Source organism: Dipteris shenzhenensis, chromosome 22, assembly GCF_047967505.1.
Source record: "Dipteris shenzhenensis isolate YYH24624 ecotype China chromosome 22, Dip_SZ_1.0, whole genome shotgun sequence".
Classification (NCBI taxonomy): domain Eukaryota; kingdom Viridiplantae; phylum Streptophyta; class Polypodiopsida; order Gleicheniales; family Dipteridaceae; genus Dipteris; species Dipteris shenzhenensis.
In genome coordinates, this window is record NC_141617.1 from 31,168,210 (window position 1) to 31,175,871 (window position 7,662).

The following is a 7,662-nucleotide window of genomic DNA, read 5'->3' on the forward strand; positions in this document are numbered from 1 at the left end:
ACAATCATTGAATCTGAAATACTGATAGACAGCCAGTCCATAACTTTTCTAGCTCTCTCATGCCATCCTTTAAATGCCTGCATTTCCTATTGATTGGGAACATTAGGAAGAACTAGTTCTTCTTCATTTCCTGTAATGAACTCCCAGTAGCCTTTTCCCATCAAGAAATTCGTCATTCTAAACTTCCATGCCTGGAAGTTATTCTTGTCAAGCTTTTCAGTGACAATCTGTGAAAGAGAATCAGATGCCATTACAGAACACTGCAAAATATTCTGTCACTGCAAAAACATAGCTTTTGCCTCACACGGGCAGATCTGCAAAACTGACGAAAGTGGTATTTCACCACACAGTCACTTCCTAGTGACGATTTTGCATCAACAGGCAACGAGCATGAATCTGCAACTCCCAATATCTCTGCACACAGGCATACGATGCAATTTCTGCGGCAACTTTTCACCGACTAGCCAAGCAGTGGTAGCACAACAAAAACAGGGCCTTTTTCTGAGTGCTTGCGAAGAACTTCCACCTCCAAAACAGGCCCCGAAATGGCCTCGAATCAAAAAAATAAAGTTACGGAGGGCTTTGCCCAGCCCCACAGCATATACTGCGCTCTCGCCACACCGCGAAGGGTGTCTCAATCTGAGACAGTGTACTCTTGCACTTCTGACTGTGCTACCTGCAGAGATTTGCTCCCAAACTCAAAATAGGAAAGCAACACTGGTCCTCTTACCAGGACACCACGAACTTGGCTTGCTTTCTTGAGCTCCTTACCACGAGCAAGGCTCTGATACCATGTGAAGATAGTGGGAGAGAGGGAAGGAGTCTCACTTGCAGCTTTCTCACATACACAATGGGGGAATACACACAAAGGTGGAGGCTAAAAACAGTTTTCCTCTTCTTAGTTGTGAAAGCCAAAAGAACTCTAGTATAAAGAAAATAGAAGAACCCTATATGTGGGTCTCAAACCAAACTCAACTAACTAAGGTGGCTTACTAACTGAGCCACAAACTAGAGTAGATAAGGATAGCTATCATCCAGCTATTATTCGTGGGCGGTGTACCAACCGCATCTCCAGCTAACAAGTCGGTGACATAAATACACAACGGTCACCCTGGCATATCGCGAGTGTGGAGCTCGATATCTCAACAAAATGTTGTATACAAAGAGGTTTTACAATTGGCATCAAGAAGAACCTAGCAGTATGCCAATGCTCTTTGAAAGCCTCTTCAGACTTTGTTGGGTGACAAATTTTCATAGTCTTTTTTGTATCGTTGTGTTCTTTTAGGCGATCAAAGGTATATCAATTGTAAGCCTTTGAAGTGTGGATTAAAAATTGGAGATGACTATTTTTGTATAATTTTCATGAGCTCATTCCATATTCCATTCAAACAATGTCATCTCTAGAATTTTGACAATGTATGATTTTTGTGAGTCTTATGGGTTCACACATTGTTATTTTTTCTTCAAATTATGGATTATCAAATGTACTATAACTAATGTTCTTTTTAATTTGTGGCTTGGTGAAGCCTTTTAATTTCTTCTCTTTATATTCGTTGACACATTTATTGTTACTGTAATACTATATGTATTGTTATTTTAATATGATATGATAGGATGGCAGCGTCATTTACATTCACCACCGAGACAACTGCACAGGTATCAGGTACATAATTGTGTAGTAGTTAGTTGCTAAGTTGACTTATTTAATAGTATAGTCATTTACCTTTAGGAATATACAGATCCCGATGGTTGGAAAGTTGGGGTGCATGCCCAGCTATTGGTTGACATCTTGGAGTTGGAGAGCTTTATTGGGTAGATAACCTTTTTTTTTTTTCATATAGGTGAAAGCTACTTAGGTTACATATATAAGTGAATAAACATGATATTATTTCCTTTAGGGCGGTTCTTGACTCAAGTTTTGCAATGAATCTCCTCGGTCCAACATATGATGGGGTGGAACATCTCAATCTTGGATATTTTTTCATGAGTTCTCAGCATCTTGCTAGGAATAATAGTCCCTAGATCATTTATGTGCGCTTCATTGGGTATCTGGAGCCGATGGGAACAGATGTATTTTATCGAGTGGTGAACAGAGACTTTGTATATGCATTTATATACCACATACACACTCCTGTGTGCCAACATAAGCATTCTAATTAATGTGTTGAGTATTATTAAGACACAATTCTAAGTTTTCCTTGATTTAATGATCTTAAATTCTTAAATGATCTTTTTGCCTTGCATAGGTCGACGCCACGCATGTGTGGTGGTGTGTGGGGTGGGACATAGACGTAGTTTGTTTTCTTAGGGGAGCTGATAAAGACAGTCTGTATGTAGATATATGAATTTGTAAGATTTTGTAGTACTCTTTATAGAGGTATATTTTGTTAGGTATGCTATTTTTAAGTAAATCTTCTTTTGTTGTGTTTATTGAAGCATGCACATATACGTTTATACTCAAACAAATTCATAAATTTTATTTATTTGTTTATTTCAAAAAAATTCATGAATTCTATTTATTTATACTCAAACTAATGTATCCCCATAGACCAAGATTGATTGTGTTACAATCTAGCACTACATTGGCATACAATGCATTATGCACGTAATCTTGCAAAATTCCATATATGAAAGCAGAGAGGGGATATGCATACAAACATGTTTAATTCAAACAAATTCATAAATTTTATTTATTTATACTCAAACTAATGTATCCCATAAACCGAGATTGATTGTGTTGCAATCTAGCACTACATTGGCATACAATGTATTACGCACTTAATCTTGCAAAGAACCATGTATGAAAGCAGAGAGAGGATATGCATACAAACATGTTTAATTCAAATAAATTCATGAATTTTATTTATTTACACTCAAACTAATGTATCCCATAAACCAAAATTGATTGTGTTGCAATCTAGCACTACATTGGCATACAATGCATTATGCACGTAATCTTGCAAAATTCCATGTATGAAAGCAAAGAGGGGATATGCATCAAACATGTTTAATTCAAACAAATTCATGAATTTTATGCACGTAATCTTGCAAAATTTTATGTATGAAAGCAGAGAGGGGGTTTTAGGAAAGCTATTGGACAAAATTACACTGAGTGAGCCAAGCCAAGCTATTCCAGTGTTGGAACTTTAGAATTTCTCTTTTGAAATTAAAGATCCCACCTTGAGACCCAACAGAGTGGGTCTCCAACCCGTTGATGGGTCATGCTACTCATCTTTCTAATCACAAGGGTCTATTAAGTTTGGCCGTGCGGCCAAATCTTTTCAAAGCACCAAGGTTTGGAGAGATTTGGCCGTGCAGCCAAATCTTTTCAAAGCACCAAGGTTTGGGGAGATTTGGCCGTGCAGCCAAATCTTTTCAAAGCACTAAGGTTTGGGGAGATTTGGCTATGATGTAAAATCTTTCTAGCTTTTTATAAGTCACAAGGGGTTAGAGAGATTTGGCTGTGTGGCCAAATCTTGCTAACTTCTTTCTAATCACAAGGGTCTAGGGAGATTTGGCCGTGCAGCCAAATCTTTTCAAAGCAGTAGGATTTGGGGAGATTTGGTTGTGATGCCAAATCTTTCTAGATTCTTTTAAATCACCTGGGTCTAAGGAGATTTGGCCGTGCGGCCAAATCTTGCTAGCTTCTTTCCAATCACGAGGGTCTAGGGAGATTTGGCCATGCGACCAAATCTTGCTATCTTCTTTCTAATCATGAGTGTCTAGGAAGATTTGGTTATGTGGCCAAATCTTTTTAAAGCAGCAAGGTTTAGGAAGATTTAGTTGTGATGCCAATTCTTTATACCTTCTTTCAAATCACCAAGGTCTAGGGAGATTTGTCCGTATAGCCAAATCTTGTATGTTTTGAAAGAAGCCAAGAAGATTTGGCTACATGGCCAAATCTCCCCATTTAAATCTTAAAATTCAAATCTTAAGTCAAATCTGAAAAATTCAAAATTCAAAATCTTAGATTCAAAATTTAAAATTCAAAATTCAAAATTAAAAATTGAAATTCTGAATCTTAGATACAAAATTCAAATTTCAAATTTCAAGATCTGAAAGTCAAATCATATACTAAAAACCCTACTTTCAAATCACACTTCGAGATTCCTACTTTTACAAGACTCTTTCTTTCAAATCGTGGTGTTTCGAAATGGAAAAAATGGAGAACATGCAAGAATTAGGTACACTTTCGATTTCTTTCGTTTTCTTACTTGGATGATTGAGTAGCCATTGTTGTTCATGAGCTTGTGCTCTTTAGATTTCAAGCAATCATAGGAGCTATAAAGAGAGTAGCTGTAGCAATTGTAGAAGTTGTCTTTCTTGCTGGAAAACAGAAGAGGAGCCAAAGGGGAGAAGCGCGGAGAGAAGAGTGCCAAAAATCGAAGATTCTTACTCCGCTACTAAGGATCGGCCATTTAATGATCAATGCTACTTTCTGGAGGATAAAAAGCTGAAGTTTTTTAAGGATCTAGAGGACAACAACTAGCAGGAAGAGGGGATTTGCCAGGAGAGAGGTAGGATTTCATCCAAAAGGAGCATTGTTTGGAGGAGCGTCGCGAGCGACGATAGGAAGAGGAGCAACAAGAAGGATAGGAAGCAGGATTTCATCCAAAAGGAGCATTGTTTGGAGGAGCGTCACAAGTGGCGACAAGAAGAGGATTTTGTCCAAAAGGAGAGAGGGAATTTGGCAGGAGAGAGGAGCGGCAAGAAGGATTTCATCCAAAAGGAGAGAGGATTTCGTCCAAGAGGGGATTTGCCAGGAGAGAGGAGCAGCAAGAAGGACGGAGGGGATTTCGTCCAAAAGGAGAGAGGAGCGGCAGGAAGGATTTTGTCCAAAAGGAGAGAGGATTTCATCCAAGAGGGGATTTGCCAGGAGAGAGGAGCGGCAAGAAGGACGGAGGGGATTTCATCCAAAAGGAGAGAGAAGCAGCAAGAAGAACGGAGGGGCGTGCAAGGACAGGAAGCAAGACTTTGTCCAAAGAGAGCGGCATTTGGAGCAAGAAGAAGCAATCCCCCCAAAAGCATGCTTTTGGGGGGAAGGAGCAATCCCCCCAAAAGCATGTAGAGCAAAAAAAAAAAAAAAAAAGAAACCTCTTTCTAATCCAATTATTGAGTGTGTAATCTATGGAGAGTTTAATTGGTAATGGAAGTTTAAAACCTACATAGTTAAGTGCACACTGTTAGGACATGGGGAGCCTCTTGGGACCTCTTATTTTGACATAGTTTTGAACTTTTTTGCTTGCAATTAGCTAACCAAGGGTGGAGGAGTGTTTTCCAAGAACTACCCCATCTAAGACGTTGTCCTAAGGTCTCAATCCACCCTAGTTACACATTTGAGATCTAGGAAGGGAGAGAACAAGGTGAGCCTAGCACTTGATCCCCCATGAAGATGAATTCAATTCCTTCTCATAGGTTTACTTTTAATGCTTGGTTTAAAAGGTTTGTTTAGCTTTGCCTTTTAAATTTTTGGTTTTTTAATAGTTTTGGTTTTTTAATAGTTTTAGATTTTCTAGTTTGCTTCTAAACTTCTAAAGGAATAGTTTGATTTTAAAGTGTAATAGCGTGAATCATGAAAAGCATGTACGATTTTTTTGAAAGTAGGATCTCTATATTTGAATTTCAAAATTTGAAACTTGAAACTTGAAACTTGAAATTTGAAATTTGAAATTTGAATTTTGAATATTTTATTTTGAATTTTGAACTGTGAATTTTAAATTTTAAAATCTGGATTGTCAATTTTTGAATTTAGCGTTTGAAGATGTGGCCAAATCTTCCTAGTGATTTGAAAGAAGCTAGCAACATTTAGCAGCACGGCAAAATCTTCTCAAGCCCTAATGCTTTGAAGGATTTGGCCACACGGCCAAATCTCCTAGAACCTGGTGATTTGAAAGAAGCATGCAAGACAAGGTTGCACGGCCAAAACTCCCCATACCCTAGTGCTTTGAAAGAAGCCTACAAGATTTGGCCACATGACCAAATCTTGTGGGCTTCTTTCAAAGCACCAGGGTATGTGGAGATTTGGCTTCTTTTAAAGCACCAAGGTCTAAGTAGATTTGGATGTGTGGATAAATCCTGATGGATTCTAAAAAGCACCAGCATCTTGGGAGATTTGGTTGTGTGGACAAATCTTGCTATCTCCCTTTCAAAGCACCATGGTCTATGAAGATTTGGCCATGTAGCCAAATTTTGCTGCCTAAAATTCAAAGCACCAAGGTTTAGGAAGATTTGGTCTTGCAATGAAATCTTATAAAGCATTTTCATCCTAAGTCACACCATCAAATATCAATATTGAACTATAACAAATGCTATGTACTATGCAGGTGCCACATTGAAAGTGGGGGTTAAAGTCAACTTGCTTGTCAGTGGAAAGATTGTTGCCATTGGGACAATATTCGCTACATCACATGATGACATGTGCCAAGGTGTGCCCTTGGGAGAAAACAATGTGTCGGTGGTGATCGATATTTGTATGGATGAAAGTGCACTTTGCTAATTAAAATTTTGTTGATTGACATCATACCAATTTTGTTAATTAACGTTGTGTGGACAAAAATGTAAATATGTTTTTTACTTGTTGCATGTTGATGGGTAGGTGCGTAGTTATGTATATATCTAGTTGGTGGTGGCATTGAGTTCTGGACACTCCCAAAAGGACTCTACACTAATGTACAGATGGTAGAAACTTCTACAGGGACTTCTAGGAGATGATGGAAAGCAATGTGATTGTACCATACTTCCAGAGCAAGGGCATCTAGTGTGTGGTCAAGTGAAATGTTTTCGGGGTCTTATGTGAGTTGTGTGGACAATGTCAATGGAGCTATTGTACCAATGAATGATATAACATCAGATACCATTGATGTTGAACCTCTATGTGAATATGATGAGTTTTCCATTTGAGAATCATGGAAGGACAAGAAAGTTTTAATATGGGATGAGCAGAAAACCAAGAGCATTGCAGAGGGTGTTGTTTTGTATGTCTACCCATTTGAACCTATAAATTTTGAGATGCTTGGTGAAGGTAATCTAGGTGTGGGAATTGAAAAGTATCATAGTGATGTATCAGGCATCGATACGATCCACTTAATAAAATGGCCCATTGCACAAATAACCTTTTTAGAGCCCATTGCACAAATAACCTTTTTAGATGGAACTTCATTAAGAATCGATGACACCATGAATTTGCCAAGTGGTTCTGGGAAAAAGCACATGGAAGATGAGGACCCAATGGAAAAATCCACAAAAAAGAGGAGTTTCTACATGATAAAGAGGAAAGCTAAAAAACATGGCATGCCATTAGCATCATCTGGACTCACAAGGGATGCAGTCACAAAAGTATCTATGATTGATTGTTGTAAACAAAATTTTTGTCAATTTGCCAATCATCAAATGATATCCAAATTACGCATATAGTATTGGGGCCAAAGTTTGGAGGCTCGCACCAATTATGTATATGACACTCTTGGGGTTGCTTGTCGAAAAGATGACAATGGGCAGTTCAAATATGTCTTTTCATTAAATGGTATTCAAGTTTGTTGTAGAGCATGGTATGAAATGCATGGTGTTCCAAAGACAATATTTTATCGATACAGGGAGCAATTTGAAATTGGTATACGAAGGTGCATGCATGGTAATAAAGGAATCATGCGAAGAGGTTGGGAC